This window comes from Euprymna scolopes, chromosome 26 (genome assembly GCF_053919585.1).
Source record: "Euprymna scolopes isolate OS-2025 chromosome 26, ASM5391958v1, whole genome shotgun sequence".
Taxonomy (NCBI): Eukaryota; Metazoa; Mollusca; class Cephalopoda; order Sepiida; family Sepiolidae; genus Euprymna; species Euprymna scolopes.
This window is the reverse complement of record NC_136507.1, coordinates 19,767,643-19,783,839: the sequence shown is the minus strand read 5'-3', so window position 1 is coordinate 19,783,839 and position 16,197 is coordinate 19,767,643. Positions and strand designations below refer to the sequence as shown.

Sequence of the window (16,197 nt, the reverse complement as noted above, 5' to 3'; positions counted from 1 at the left end):
CCTAAAAAACACCCAAACTAAATATCATGAATAAAGATCCATCAATAGCCATGAGCCCCATTAGGGGCATAGGCCATCCACAACTTTGTAGATGCTTTTGTAGCGAGGAGTTCTTTTATCGGGGTGAGGGTGCTGGTTCCACGCCCAACCTTCCCAGAAAGTAGATACAGCGCCTAGCCTTCCCAAATGGTCACTCATCTAGTACTGGCCAGTAGCTAATTAACGTTGGTGAACTGGCGAGAACCGATGTGTCAATGTGATTGTGCTGTATAGATATAAAGAGCTCAAAGCATAAAAACTTTCACCGAAATAGTTGAACCTGAAAAGGGTTGATATGCCATAAAACAAAACAACCAAACCAAACACCATGAATAAATATTTCAAGATATAAAGAACATGATGCATAAAAACTTTTTTTTTTTTTCTAAAATTATCGGATTCGGCACTGAATAACCCAAAAAGGGTTGATATGCCGTAAAACAAAACAATCAAACCAAACACCATGAATAAATATTTCAAGACTGAGTTAGTCAGTTAGAGTTTCAGGTGCTTTAGTTCATTTTTTTTTTGTTTTTTGTTTTTTTTACATATGCATAACCACTTATCAAGGCCCAGAGACCACTCGGGGATAAGGGTTAAGAGTATACAGTAGTCAATTGGACAATATAGTAATCGTTAGTAATTGAAATTTGCTAAATTTGTTAACAAGTGGAACGGCTCATCAAGAACTTGCTTACGTTGAACTTGAAGACAACCATATTATAGACAGCTGGAAAGCAGGAAAACGGAAGACAATTCCACAGGCGTGCAGTTCTTAGAAAGAAGCTTTGTTCATGGAATCTATGCTTAGGTTTAGGCACAGATAAAGAATGGGGGGGGGGAATTATTGATAGTGTTTTCAACTAGACGAGTGTTTCTTGTGAAAGTTTGGCGAGGGGGGACCATACATTGAAGCTCAGTCGAACACTTTCCATGAAAATAACGATAAAGCAGAGACAAACTCACATCTCTTCTGTGAGATAGAGGTTGCAGTGAAGAGAAAAGGACATGTCCTATGAGGCTACAAAGTCTATTTTTCTTTACAATAGGCATTCGATACCTATTTAACCCCTAACCCTATCTAAATAGGACGAGTCCCACACCACCCTCTAGAATGAACTATTAGTTGATCCGAAACTGATTACGGATTATTCATAGCTGGCCACCTGGAAGCCGTTCTCATGGCCTTCCAGTGGAATGGTAAATCGTCGGTCCATACACGGTTGTTTTATAGGAAGTCTTAACAAGAACTGTAATATTTTGTAGCAACATGGACATTAAATAAAAGGAAAATGAAACCCTTTTATAAACAACTAGCCTAGGTGGCCAGCGTTGCCCGAGTGTTTGGAGGTGTGTGTTGAGCAAAAAAAAAGAACATGTGGTGGTAGGCAGACAGGCTCGAACTCATACCACGAAAGAGGAAAAGAATGGAGGAAAAAGAATGTGACGTCTTTGCTGTTGCATCCATCGCCAAACCAGAATTGACAATGGTTTAAATTAAGGCTAGTCAATCGAAAAAGGGGGATGACTTTCGAAAACATTGGCGAAAAAAGCGACCCCTTCCTGTAGAAAAGTGCCCAGTTGAGGGTGAAAGAATTAATGTTTTTGGCCAATTTTTCGACATTTGTCGTCTGAAGGGTCGAGCTTTAAAACGATACTGATCTCCTGAAAATCCGTCGCCTCTGTCGAAAGTTTTAGGCAGACATACATACATACATTTAAACAGGCAGGTGATTTTTATTACAGACTAGCGGGGGTACTCGGCGATGCCCGAGTGTTTCAAAACAAAAGAATAAGCGAAGACTTCTTGCCCGGGTGTTTGTGTCGAGGGGGGGGGTGCTTTTGGGTAAATTAAAACAAAAGACGTTGCCTGAGTGTTTGTGTCGGGAGGTGGGGGTTAAAAAAAATTTTTGGTAGGTAAGTAGGAAGGATTGAACCTGAAACCTTGAAGCAAAGTTGGAAAATAAAGTGTGAAAACAAACGTGCGACACTAACCACTGGGTCAGCAAGAAGTAGTAGAGGAAAGATATTTGAATATATTTAAGTATTAAGAATTGGCAGGTGCCCGTACTTGATGACTTAATGACTTAATGAGGTCAACTTTGACTGTGGGGTAGTATTTTATTTACTGCGGGGCAGTAAATAAAATCCACACGCGGTGATCGGAAAATGCGGAATATTTAGCTTTTCAAACTCGGGCAAATTAAATAGACAGGCGGACCCCATTGTTAACTCGTAGATATTCCCAAATGATCACCCATTTTAGTAGTTTAGATTCAACGTCGCTTAACTTCAATCATTAAACTGGAACCGGTGTCAGCATGATTGTGCCATATATTTATAGGAGGTACTTACAGTATTGGGTGAAGATAGCCGGAAGTTAAGAGAGTGTCAGAGTGAAGAAATTAATTTTTTTCTACTCATTTTCCACTTAAGGAATATTGCCAATTGGACGTAAGGGACTTCTATTTGGGAGCATGTCTAGCTTGCTTATATTTATCCATATTGCATTCAACCTATCTATTCATATGCTAGCATTTCAGTCCAGCGTTGCCTGGGTGTTTGGGGGTGTATGTCAAGCAAAAAAAAAAAAAAAAGCGGTCAATTTTTTTATGACCTCTTAACATTTATTGTTTGGGACTCAAATCAAGTTATTAAGTTAGATCTATGTCCAAGGAACCTATATCTAAAATTTCAAGTGTTTAGACCCAAAATTGTCGGAGGAGTTTGGTAGAGTTCTCAAAGGTCAAATCGTTGAACTTTGACCCCTTAACAGCCAAATTTCTGGCCGAAAACCGATCACAAACATTTTCCCAAATCTCAGTACCAAGTATATCAAATTTCGAGTTGTAGACTGAAAATTAAGAGAGTTATTGCATAGGGAAATGTACACACACACGCAGACACACAGACACGTTCACTTTTATAGATATATAAATATAATAGAACCCTGGCATACGGCATTAAAAATTAGTAACAAAATACAGTACAGTATATAATACACATGTATATAATCAAATAACATCATAAATAACACCGTAAGGTGGGATAAATATCGTAACCAGAGTCCTGAAAAAACATTGTATTTCACATCGGAACCTGAAAAAACATATCCTAGGGCCACCGTATCTCGGGGTTCTACAGTATATTTGGTCAGCATTTTTTCTCTAATACATGTTTCATTGAAGAGCAAGGACAATTCCTGTTTATTTCTTTTTGGCAGGATAATGTTCGAACGTCCTGTTCAAGCGTAAAAAGAAATTTGCCGTAGTTACAAATGTTTTCGGCTTCCATAAGTCGTCTTCAGGCGTTGATGAATTAAAAATTGCGGTGGTGAATTTATTGAATAGATTAAAATCGCTTAAAATCATTAAAAGCACTTAAGCGTGCCTTCCCCCTCATATTGAGCTTGATGGTCGTTTTTTTTTCATACGGATGAGTAGGACTTCAGTGATTGGGAGGCGCAGATCACAGTGTGAGACGGCTAAAATGGCGGTGTTTTTAATTAGTATATTCCTAAATTCAGTTTTGGGGGTGTTCTGTGCTGTAAGGTGTTGGTAAATGGAACTATTCGAAGAAGATGGGTGGCACGTTAGTCGGCGAGAGATACTAGTTCTAGCCATGTGTTATTTTTGGCGAGACATTCTCCTACAGGGCATTTAAAAACGTACACGGCATTTCTAATTTTGAGTAAACTGTCGTCACATGTAGTGTTATTGGTTATTAGCAATTGACTTGTTTTTAATTTTTTGTAAGAAATAATTAATCTAATTTTAGAGTATTTTTCACTGGTTGAAATGTGTTTGTGTATATTTCTTATTATTTTTTTTGTCTATTTTATAATTCTCACGCATTTGGTTACAATAAAATGTTATTGGCCTTCGGGGCAAGATCAAAGTGTAGTATCTGTTCTTCAGATGCTGCACTTCTATTTCTTGTTCTCTTTCGGTGGAGGAGAAATCCTTCACGACTGAGACAATTTTTATTTTTGTACCTTTTCTCCACGTTAAAAAACGACCCTGGTGTCTAACTCTGTCCCGTGGGGAGGCATAGTAAATAGGTACAATAAAATGTTATTTTATTATTATTATTATTATTATTATTATTATTATTATTGTTAGTGGTGGTTTTTGTAATGGCGGCTAAAGTGTGTTTAATCTGCTGATCAATAATATAATTTGGGAAGCTGTGATTATCGGCAAATTTCTTTTTATGCTCGAACAGAACGTTCAAACACTGACCTGCTAAAGGGAAAAATGGATGGCAAGAAAAACAAACACGAATTATCCCTGCTGTTCAAATCATATAATATATACCGGACTATCCATTCATGTGAAATCTTTTTATCATTATTTCTTTTACTTCCTATTCCCCTTACCTCACCCTTTTTTTTAACCAAGTAAGATCTGTGACTTACTTGTGGTTTCATTAAATACTTTTACATGCAAAATCCGATCCCACATTTTGCTAATTCCTGCCCTCTGATGAGAAGGAGAGTATTTCTTCGAAACTCCGCGGATTAAGGACTATCCATTTATCTTGTGCTTCCTTTTTAAAATTAAATATGTTTTTAACTCTTTTTCAAGATGTCTTTTAACATGTTTTATTAATTATTTGTTCATATTATAAGCTCTATTTCCTTTTCGGTTTTATTGAGCTTTTACATCTGGTTGAGATTACTTTACTTGTAAATATTAACTCTTTAATATTTATGATATATTTAGTTTACCATTTTGATTACCTTGGTAAACTTATTGTAATTTTTATTTCTTATATATATATATATGCCATAATCATGTTGACACATCAATTCCTGTCAGACCACCCGAGTTAAGCAATGTTAAGCCTGGTCAGTATTAAAATGGGTGGCCATTTGGGAATTCCAGGTGCTGTGTGTGCTCTCTGCTTATCTTGGCATTGTTTCCAGTCAGTCTTGGGCCTCTCCTTGCCACTGGACCCAAGCAGTGCAGATTCAGGAGAGGTGTGGTTGGAGATTATGCAATTTTTGCCTCACAATTACACATGCAGCTACCCTTGTAGTGTTTTAAAACCTATAAATAAAATAAGCTTTATAAACATTACACTTGGGGAGATATATAAATATATCGATTCGATGCCCCCCACCCCGGTTCAGTCTCGAGAGACAATGGATACTCGCTTGACCAATCAAAGTATTAAACCATGATAAATTAATACTGGACCGTCACACGCACACACACGCACACAGACACACACATTTACACACACACACATGTGCACACACAACACATTCACATACAGACTCACACACACAAACACTCACACACACTAACACACACACACTCACATGTAGAAAACGAGTCTATTTTTTTCTTTAAAACCAAAAAATGTTTATTCCATACACTCAGTAACCGTGAATGGAATCTATGAGGGTGGGGCGTTACTTGGCACAAGGAAAAACTGATAAAAAAATAAAATTAAATATTATCAATAATTTAAAGATAAGCCATGACCCCCACCGCATCTATACATTATGCATTCTTGGGATTTACTCCCCCTCCCCCAACGTTTATCCACATGTTAACAGGGGAGACAAGAAACTTCCTTTCAAATTGTTAATTTTCGAAATCTTTTAATCTAACAAGGGAGTGTTACAACAACCGCTATTATAAACCTATCACTGGTGGAGATCTGGTAGATGTCTGAAGCCGAAGCTATACTATCACTTCTGTTAATGTACTGTTGTCATTGTTCCTATTTACTTGCCTCCCCACGAGGGTAGATTTAGACACACAATCAGTTGTAGGACTGACCTGAGTCACCCCTAAAAGCCAAGAATTAGGACGAAAATAATACCATTCTCCAAGAAATAATAGTTTCTTAGCCCCTCTCTTTCTCTTACTCATAAACTGAACACAAATCAGGAACTGCTATCCAGAGTCCCTCATCATCTCCCTCTCCCTCTCTTTTTCTCCTTAACCAATCCATAGCCAGCATGACAGGCGAGTAGGCAGTACACTCTTAGCCCCGAAACCAACGATACTTATGTTGCCGGCGAACATTATAAACAAGAGGTGTACTCACTCCAAAATGTAAAAAGGCAAATAAAGTTATTTCCTTTTAAAGGTTAACATTCGTATCACTTTTATTACTCCAACAGCAACTTATGAAGACAAGTGCTACACAGTTTTTAATGTGGGTAAAATCCAACTCCCTAAAAAGGGGCACTCTGGATAGGAACAAAAATTAAAATTGTCTCAGTCATGAAGGATTTCTCCTCCACTGACCAAGGACAGAAAAGATGAAGTGTAGCGTCAGAACAGCTACTACAGTGTAATCTTGAAACAGAAGGACAAGAAACAATGTTCACCCTGGTTGAACTGAGCCAGTTTTCTTTCCTGGCCTTCTCTACATTCCGAATCATGGTAGCCCATGCATGGCGGTCCTCAGCATAATGGCACGAGATGACTGCGTCACAAACAATTTTTGCTCTATAATAAATAGAATTACGTAAGAAATTTCTTCAAGTTGTGTTTCTTTGAGTGGATAACATCTGGTTATAGCTGCAGACTAAGAAACTGTTAATCGACTCCAAGGGAGAAAAGCAGGAATGCAACCATATTCTCGCTGGCTTGGGAAATACATGTCTTGGTGTGAAAATGACCGGTAATAAATGCCTTTTCATGCAACTGAAAAAAAAAAACTCAGATTTCTTTCTGGTTATAGCTGCAGACGAAACAACTAATTGACCATATTCTCACTAGCTTGGGAAATATGTGTCAAGTGGCTTGGTGTGGAAATGACCGGTAATAAATACCTTTTCTTACAACTGAAAAAAATCCTCAGATTTCTTTCTGGTTATAGCTGTAGACTAATCAACTAATTGACTATATTCTCGCTGGTTTGCAAAATATGTGTCAGGCGGCTTGGTGTGGAAACGACTGGTAATAAATGCCTTTTCTTGTGACTGAAAAAAAACTTGTGTAAAATTTCTTTCTGTTGTTCCTTTGCAAGACTTTCATACTACACGTCCTAACGACCATGTTACAATATTTTGGTCAGCATCTCATTTTAATAAGTACAGATATTTATCTTTTGGCATTTTCAAACTTTACAATGACAGCATTAAGCATGATAAGTCACAAAATTGCTATTTCTGACTTAAGCATGATAAACTTAAAAAAATGCCATTTCTAATGTTAACGTGACAGACCAACAAAAATGCTATTTATATTTAAGATTTAAGATATAAGACCTATAAAAATGTTATCATGATATGTATTTTTGGTACCACACTACTTTTAAATAGATTTCAGGTTAAATTTAAGTTTCACATTATTTTTTTTTATTATTAAATTACTAGGTGGAAGCACAGAATAGTTGCAAAACACCGTCCTCTCCCCATGTTAAGAATGGCTTTCGAAATAATAATGTTATTATTTCAGTGCGGTACCAAAAATACATAAGTACCAACGTTATTCCAAACTTAAGCATGACAAACCAACAGAAATGCTATTTCAAACGTGTGACAGACTAATGTTATATCAAATTTAGGCACTACACCTCAAGGTAAAAAGAAATTTTAAACTCAACCAGAATATACGAACAAAAATGCTATTTGAAACATAATAAATCAACGAAAATGTAATTTATATTTAAAAAGTAATAAACCAACTAAAATGCTATTTCAAACATTAGACGTGATAGATATACGGAATTGTTATTTTAAAATTTTAAGCATGACATTGCAAGAAAAAAATGCTATTTCAACACAGACATGACAGACCAAGAAAAATGCTATTTCAGCACAGATATGACAGACCAAGAAAAATGCTATTTCAGCACAGTCATGTCAGATCAAGGAAAATGCTATTTCAACACAGTCATGTCAGATCAAGTAAAATACTATTTCAAAACAGTCATGTCAGATCAAGGAAAATGCTATTTCAACACAAACATGACAGACCAAGGAAAATCCCATTTCAAAACAGACATGACAGACCAAGAAAAATGCTATTTCAGCACAGTCATGTCAGATCAAGGAAAATACTATTTCAAAACAGACATAACAGACCAGGGAAAATGCTATTTCAGCACAGATATGACAGACCAACGCAAACGCTATTTCATGTTAGACATGACACACAAGCAAAAACGCTATTTCAAGTCATGCATGACAGACCAACAAAAATGCTATTTTAACTAATGCATGACAGATCAAAGGAAATGTTATTTGAAACTTAAGCATGACAGAAGGACAAACTATTCACATTTAGAAGTAACAAAACAACAAAAACAATATTCCAAACTTAAGCGTGACAGACCAACTGATTCTTGTTAAATAAGATGCAATTTAGACAATCCGAAAAAGTGTTCACTAAACAAATATATAGCAAATAAATGTTACCAAAGGCAAGATTACTCTTCTACATACCTAGATAAGTTTTGGTGTTTTAACTTATTTTAAAGCGTTTATTCAGTTTGAAACGCAATTAGTGTTCAGTGTTTAAATAAAAACAAAAAACAGATGGTGACATAAGGCTGTCACCTTTTGAGTCTCGAGAATTGCTCAAAAGTCGAAAATAAATAAAAAATAATCGTAGAAATCCACAAAATAGATATCCTGTGAGATTTATTGGGTGGATTTCTAACAGTATTGTGTTTTATTTTCGAGTTTTGAGCGATTCTCGAGACTCCAAAGGTGACAGTCATATGCTGCAGTCTTTGTTTGCATTTCAAACTTAATAAACGTTGTCAAATAACTTAAAGCACCAAAGAACTTATCCAGGTAGATAGAAGAGTAACTTATCGTGCCTTTGGTAACATTGTATCATTTTCCGGGAACCAATACATTGTAGTCTCAGTCACAAAGAGACAAAGAATAGAAAAGAACTTCAACTCGCGTTTTGATTGTACAACAACATTTATTTCCTCATTCCAGCTTTCTTGAGTGTCATTTACGCCTCCGACGTCATCTCAAACGTTCTTCCTGTCTGTAACGTGATTCCATTTTTAAAGTCTTTATTTTTTTTCTACCGATGACGTCATTTCACAGGCATTTGCATATGTGCGTCCGTGCTACGTTACAACATCTATTGTTATGTATTTGTTTCGTGACCACTTTCTCGGTTTGTTGTCTATAGTATAAACATACTTGATAATTCTATTTCTAACTGCCGTGTGACAAACAAATTGACAGACAGACGGACAGACGAAGCATCTCATATAGATGTAAGGACATATGAAGACAGATCTCAGACATTTGTTGATAAGCGTGTGCTGATTTTCTTGCCAAACTTTATCGATCCTTTTCGCCCGTCTCTGTCGCAGACTCCAGTTGATTGATTTGCTGTCAGAGATTTGCATCCTAGTGATGCTCTGCTGATTTCCCTTGAGGATCGTATGTTCTTCGGTGCAACAAAGGCGGCTTTGCACCCTGCCAACTCGCACGATGACGCCTCGGTCAGTTACCAATCTACTCATTCCCTGCTTGACAATCGCATTTTCCAGATATTCAAAAGATAACACTGCTGTTAACTAAATGAAGGAGTCTGTCAGGCATGCATATGCAGTGCGATGACGTATGGAAGTGAAACCTCGTCTGTGAGGGTTGAGGACATGTGTTGCATGGATAGAAATGATATAAAAATGATGTAATGAATGCATGATGAGAGTCTAAAAGACAGGCTTAGATCTGATGACCTCAGAGGAAGATTAAATGTGGACAGTGTGATGATGTATGCACGTAAAACCATGACTTTGAGAGTTGAGGATATGTGTTGCATGGAGAGAAATGATGTGAGAATGATATGAGGGGCATGAAATGTTTCAAGATAGGCTTAGTTCTAATAACCACAGAGGAAGATCAAATCTGAATAGTATAGGGAGATGTATACGGAAGAGTAGACTTAGATGGTATGGTCACATTGAAAAAAATGGATGACAGTTCTTATGCTAGCAGATGTAGAACAGTTGAGGTAGCAAGGTCAGTTCACAGGGAACGGCTAAGAAAAACAACAAAAAAAAAAAGAATAGATTTGAGAGAAAGTGGTTTGGCCAGATGTAGGCTAGTTTGGAAGTTAATTTCTAAAAGATGTCCAACACATTCCAAAACGGATGTTAAAGCAATGATGATGTCAATGATGATGATTTCAAAGAGAAAGAAAAATTTACTTTTTTATTCTTTCTTAATTTAAATTTTTTTTTTTTTTTTTTAATTAGCTTAGCACTAATATTACTATTACAGTGTAATGATGTATACAAGTGAAACCTCGTCTTTGAGAGTTGAGGATATGTGTTGCATGGAGAGAAATGATATGAGAATGATATGATGGTTGTGTGATGTGAATCTTAAAGATGGGATTCGATCTGTTGACGAACGTTTTGACTGATGTTGCCTCCAGTCTTCTTTAAGTGTGTCTTGTGAAACTTGGCAATTGGTATGTCGAACTCGTGAATTTGCATGGAATTTTAAATTAAACTATTTAATTTATTCATGTGGTGGTAGGTTGTTCTTGTTCTGTCAGCCATGACCAGATAGAAATCTTAAATACTTTGTAATTGTATTTTTAGTATCAACCGTGGGAGGCGATGATGGTTCAGTGGTTAACGACACAGACTGACGACCTGGGTGTTCTAATTTCGAATCCAGGTTGTTTTCACAAAAATCACTATCACTTAGGATGTTGGCAACCTTCAAGTGGTCCCTCCCATAAGTACCCGACTTCTTTCTGGAAAGAATTCTGATGAGAAAGATATCAGGGAAACCAATGCCAACAATTGAATCTTCAGATTCATACGATGATGAGGAGGAGGAGGAGGAGGAGTATCAATCAAAAAGTACTGAGGATTGAATATTCAACCTCTTGAACACAGATTCTTAGTTGGTTGTTTTTGTTTTATGGCATATCAACCCTTTTCAGGTTATTTAATGCTGAATCCAGTGATTTTGAAGAAAAATTTTTTAATAGAATATATTTGTTGTTTTCAAGTCAGTTTCTATTTAACCCATAGTTGGGACCCTAACAGGTACTACCACTCCAGGTCAGAGTGAACCTGGGAGCAATGGCAATTAAAGGGTGGCTCCACACTCTCCAAAGCCCGCAAGCTGGGGCCTCACGACTGGATATAGTTTAAGGTCATATCCAGGACCAAGGGATTCTTACCTAGGTTGTAAAAAAATTATACAGTCGAGGGGGTGTAAATACTTGAAGTAACTGATAATTTAAAAATATTTTTTTTATTTTCAGATTGTGTCATGTCTAAGAAACGTAATACAAATTAACTTCATAATTTTTTTTATTTAGAAAAAAGATTTTTCTTTATTTTTGTTATACGAATGTATAATACTATTTGTTCCTATTTACAATGCCTCCCCCACGGGACAGAGTTAGACACCAGGGTCGTTTTTTAATGTGGAGAAAAGGAACAAAAATAAAAATTGTCTCAGTCGTGAAGGATTTCTCCTCCACTGACAGAGAACAAGAAATTGAAGTGTAGATCTGAAGAACAGATACTACACTTTGAGGTATTTATTTGCTCCCCCACTGAGCAAATTAGGCACAAGGCCGATTTTTAAAGTGAGGAGTGAAGGGGAAATGGGGACCAACTCCCCGGGGAGTAGGGGAGCTGGATAGTAACAATTGGTATGAAGGGGTGCCCCTACATTGACCAAGGTCTTATATGTGGGGTTTCCCCCACATATGGTCTTTGCTTGCAGTATCTGCCGGAACAGATGGTATTTATTTGCTCCCCCACCGAGCAAATTAGGCACAAGGCCGATTTTTAATGTGAGGAGGGAAGGGAAAAAGGGGATCAGCTCCCGAGAGGTGGGAAATGGGAGCTGGTTAATGGGCAGGCATGTGGGGTTGCCCCCACATCTGGTCTTTGCTAGTCATAGCTAGTCATAGCTTGCAGCATCTGCCGGAACAGATACTACACTTTGATCTTGACCCGAAGGCCAAGAAACAATAAAAAAAGGTTCTCCATGTTTTTCTGTCACCTTATGATGGCTATGAATTTTTTTGTATGGGAGCAGAAATATATAAAAACAAGGGGTCAATGATGGAGAAAAGGTTGGGAATGGCTGCTGCTCTAGAAGATTTAGAAATGATTATTACCAATCACTTTTATCCTTTGCGCCATGGGTCTTTGGTGGTTACATCGACCAAAACGTTGGATGCTGAGAAGAGTAGTCTGAGTAACCCAACTAATACAAATCCTAAAACTTTTTTACAAGGAAGTCACCATTTATCAAAACCTGAAAGCCACTCGAGGATAAGGGTGAATGAATATAAGATGGTAGCGTAGTGATTGTTAATGGGGTAGATTGAGTAGAATTTTGATCATTTAAAGAGACGGCTCAACAAGAACTTGTTTACATTGGACTTGAAGGCTACCATATCGTAATCAGCCTAGAAGCAGGCGGGTAGGAGTGGCAACAATACTCCATACATAAGCAAATGGTGGCCTTGTAAAGATACAGGATACTCTCAGGCGTAAGTAACTTTCTAACACAGTAGATAAAGCCTATCTTCTTTTCAGCAGCCTTGGCAACGCCCCCGATGTATCTGTCTCAACTCATGTTCCCTGTGAATGTTAAACCGAGGAGTTTGAACAAAGTACTTTCAGGTAACGTATCATTAGCCATTGCTATTAATGGTTGAGAAGGTATCTTGCAATTATTAAAGGAAAGACCGGTGACATTAGATAATTCCAATATGGAGTCATTTGAAATTTCAGGAAAGATGCAAGTGATCTTTTTTATGTAACTAATCACTGCTTATAAAGGCCCAAAGACCACTCAAGGATAAAGGTTAATGAGTTCGTCAAGTGAGCGATGATACAGCATCGTGAGGATTGGTAACGATGGTTGATACTGGGAAGAAGTTGATTATTTAAAAGGACGGCACTGAACTTAACATTGGATTTGAAAACGACAATGTTGTAGTCAGCTGAGAAGCAGCACCCTGATATTATGTTCCACAGATGGTTGGTTCTTGGAAAGAAACTTTGTTCATGGAAGATCTGTTTCATTTTAATTCATTTTAGGTACGCAGGGGAAGAAAGGGTAATTATTTATAGTGGTTGTAACTAGACGAGTCCTTGTTATGTTTTAGAAGGAGGACCATAAATTTAAGCTCAGTCGAGCATGTGATTTGGGGGATCATTGATGAGGATCAGTAAGAGGGTGAGGCTCAGAATGGATCCTTATGGTGCACCAACATTGATACGATGTGCTTCAGACTTCTGCCCATCAACGACTACATTTATGAACCTATCGGAGAGAAAGGATTTGATGGTTGAAAATTCTCTACCTTATAAGAGCCAGGTACGTCCAAGGATGGAGTATTGTTGCCACATCTGAGCAGGAGCTGCTAGAAAGACCTTATCCTGCCTTGATAGAGTTCAAAGTAGACTTTGTAGCTTAGTGAGGGAGGGGGGGGGCTTTTCTCTTCCCTGCAACCTCTTTCTCACAGAAGAGATGTTGCGAGCCTGTCTCTGTTTTATCATTATTTTCGTGGCAAGTGCTCGTCTGAGCTTCAATCTATGGTCTCCCCTTGCCAATTTTTCACGAGAAATACTTGTCTAGCTGAAAGCACTATCAATAATTTCCCTCACTCTTTATCTATGCCTAAACCTAAACGTAGATTCTATGAACAAAGCTTCTATCTTAGAACTGTACACCTGTGGAACTGTCTTCCATTTGCCTGCTTTCCAACTGACTACAATATGGTCGTCTTCAAGTCCAATGTAAACAAGTTCTTGATGAGCCGTTCCTCTTAAGTAATCCAACTTACCAAATTTACACAGCTAACGATTACTATGATATTGTCCCATTGACTACTGTATACTCTTTAGCCCTTATCCTCGAGTGGCCTCTGGGCCTTGATAAGTGGTGGCTCCTGTGTGTAAAAAAAAAAAATAAATAAAATAAAAACAATAATGAAAAAGTAGATAAAAACTAGCATCCTCTCTTTTGTGAGAAAGGAGCTGTATGCAAGAGAATGAGGCACCCACTCCCACTAGATTTCAAAGTCGATTTTGTACTTTGTCCAGATGTCTTATGATGTATTTGACCCTTATACAGGCAGAGGATTATATCAGGTGTGAGATACTTTCTGGAGCAGTAGAATGATCCAACCAGTTTTCGAGCGATCTTAGTTACCGATTTGATGGAAGTGTTCCATTTCAGGTCTGCAGTAAAGGACACTTCTAGAATGTTATCAAAGCAGAAGGCTTCCTTAAAAGGAAATCCATTCATTTTATTTGCTCTAAAGTGAGGACCAGAGAATTGGCGGCGAAAGAAGAGAAGCTTGGTTTTAGACATATCAACAATATAATCAGTTACCTTTTTCCGTATTGCACGCTGTGCTCCAGAGAATCAGAAAGATCCAGTTTATTAATGCTCTTCAAAGTGTTGCCATAGATCGTTTGTGTGATCTGTACAGGGTGGAACGATAAAATTGTCGTCCTAGAAAAGATGACGTGTATCCATTTCCGTTTGATGGAAACCGGCTTTCTTTTGTTGTTGCAGACTATTTACAAGTGGGCCAGTTGTGTACAAATCCCAAGAGCGATAGGAGCCTTCTATCATGTCTGAAAGTGACACAAGGTTCAACAAGCGAGATCGGAGATGTGCCACTGTACAACTCATGCTCTCTACTGATCTAAGTTATGACAACAGGACCATTGCCAGCACCCTCAAAATGCAAATCTGGATGGTTCAATGCTTGAGGGCACAGCTCAACACATCGGACGAGCCATGGTTATGGTCTTTGGTGCAGTTTGAAGTGAGGGTCACATCATGCCACCTCACATCTTCGAAATCAGCTTAAAAGTCAACACCAAAGTGTACCTGGATGTGCTGAAGAGTGTGGTGATCCCCTGGTGCAATCAGGTGGCCAATGGCAGACCCTGGGTGTGGCAGCAAGACTCATCACTGGCCCACAAGTCCAAACAAACCCAGGCGTGGCTTCAGAAGGTGTGCTGTGACTTTGTACCTTTCTCTCACTGGCCCCACTCCTCCCTCGACCTGAACCCACTGAACTACTTCGTTTGGTCATACATCAAGAATATCACCAACATGACCTCCCACAGTACCAAAACCATCCTGATCGCCACCATCTGGCAAGTATTCGCTGACGCTTGTGGAAAAGGCATGCTCCCAGTTCCGGACCCTAATCAAGGCGGTGATCAAGGCTGAAGGTGGCTATAATGAATAGATGTCAGCTCTGCTACATAATCAAGTTACCTGAATCGATTTTTTTAGGGTGACATTTTTATCATTCTACCTTGTATATATGTTAACAAATGATCATAGAATAAGGTTTGGGAATGTTATGTGTATATTTTCCTGTGTGGTGTTTATTTAATGCATTGTGTATATTTTACGTGTGTGTATACAGTCATGGGTGCGTGGGTGTGTGCCACATACATACAGTACAATGATCTTTTTGGAGGGACAAAGACATACCTTATTTCTTTCACTTCTTGTTGGCGGGTGATTTCATGCCGACACTTCTGGACCCTGAAATAAGACCGAAGCACAAACAACTTTGAGGTTTATTTGTCGATCCCCTTAAAGGTTGGGAAAATCTTTGCGTTTGATCAGCCCGTGTTTCATTCGACTATTTTTCTTTCACTGTCTTTTCATCTTTACTCAACATGTTCTGTGTAACTCGTAGCTGTGTAACTCGTAGCTCTGTAACTCGCAGCTGTGTAACTCGCAGCTGTGTAACTCGCAGCTGTGTAACTCGTAGCTGATTGAGAACTGAACAGGACTGGAAAAAACTGACCGACTAAAAATACATGTGCATCCTCCATATATATTAACCCTAACCTGACCTACTGAACCTAATTTGCCCCTGTGCCTGGCCTCCTGGGCAAAATTGTGAAAAAAAATTAAAACGTGTTAGTAATTTTTTGCCGCCAGCATTCAGTCTTCATATGCCAGTCCGCCCAACAAGTGGGGCCCTCCTTAATGCATAGGCCCACTTTCATCATCACAATTATCATCACTTTCTCCTTCATCGACATTTTCATCATCACTAGCATGACTCGTTTCAGAAACATACTCCTGATCAAATTCGTCTTCATCTGAATCAGAATTTGTCACTTCATCCAACACTTGTTGCACCGTCAAACTCCTTGGTCTCGCTCTTTTACCTGTCGAAGAGC

General features: G+C 38.2%; 2 protein-coding genes across 3 annotated transcripts in view; one reads left to right on the top strand and one right to left on the bottom strand.

The window, feature by feature from the left end:
* The window catches only part of LOC145247942 (uncharacterized), a 206,139-nt gene extending 192,182 nt beyond the window's left edge, over positions 1 to 13,957 (bottom strand). Inside the window, exon 1 of the mRNA XM_080109583.1 lies at positions 11,954 to 13,957. The gene's annotated coding sequence lies outside the window, so the exon portion shown is untranslated. The remainder of the gene's footprint in view (positions 1 to 11,953) is intronic.
* Positions 1 to 16,197, top strand: part of LOC145247944 (uncharacterized) — a 677,357-nt gene that overhangs the window by 639,382 nt on the left and 21,778 nt on the right. The window lies entirely within an intron of this gene.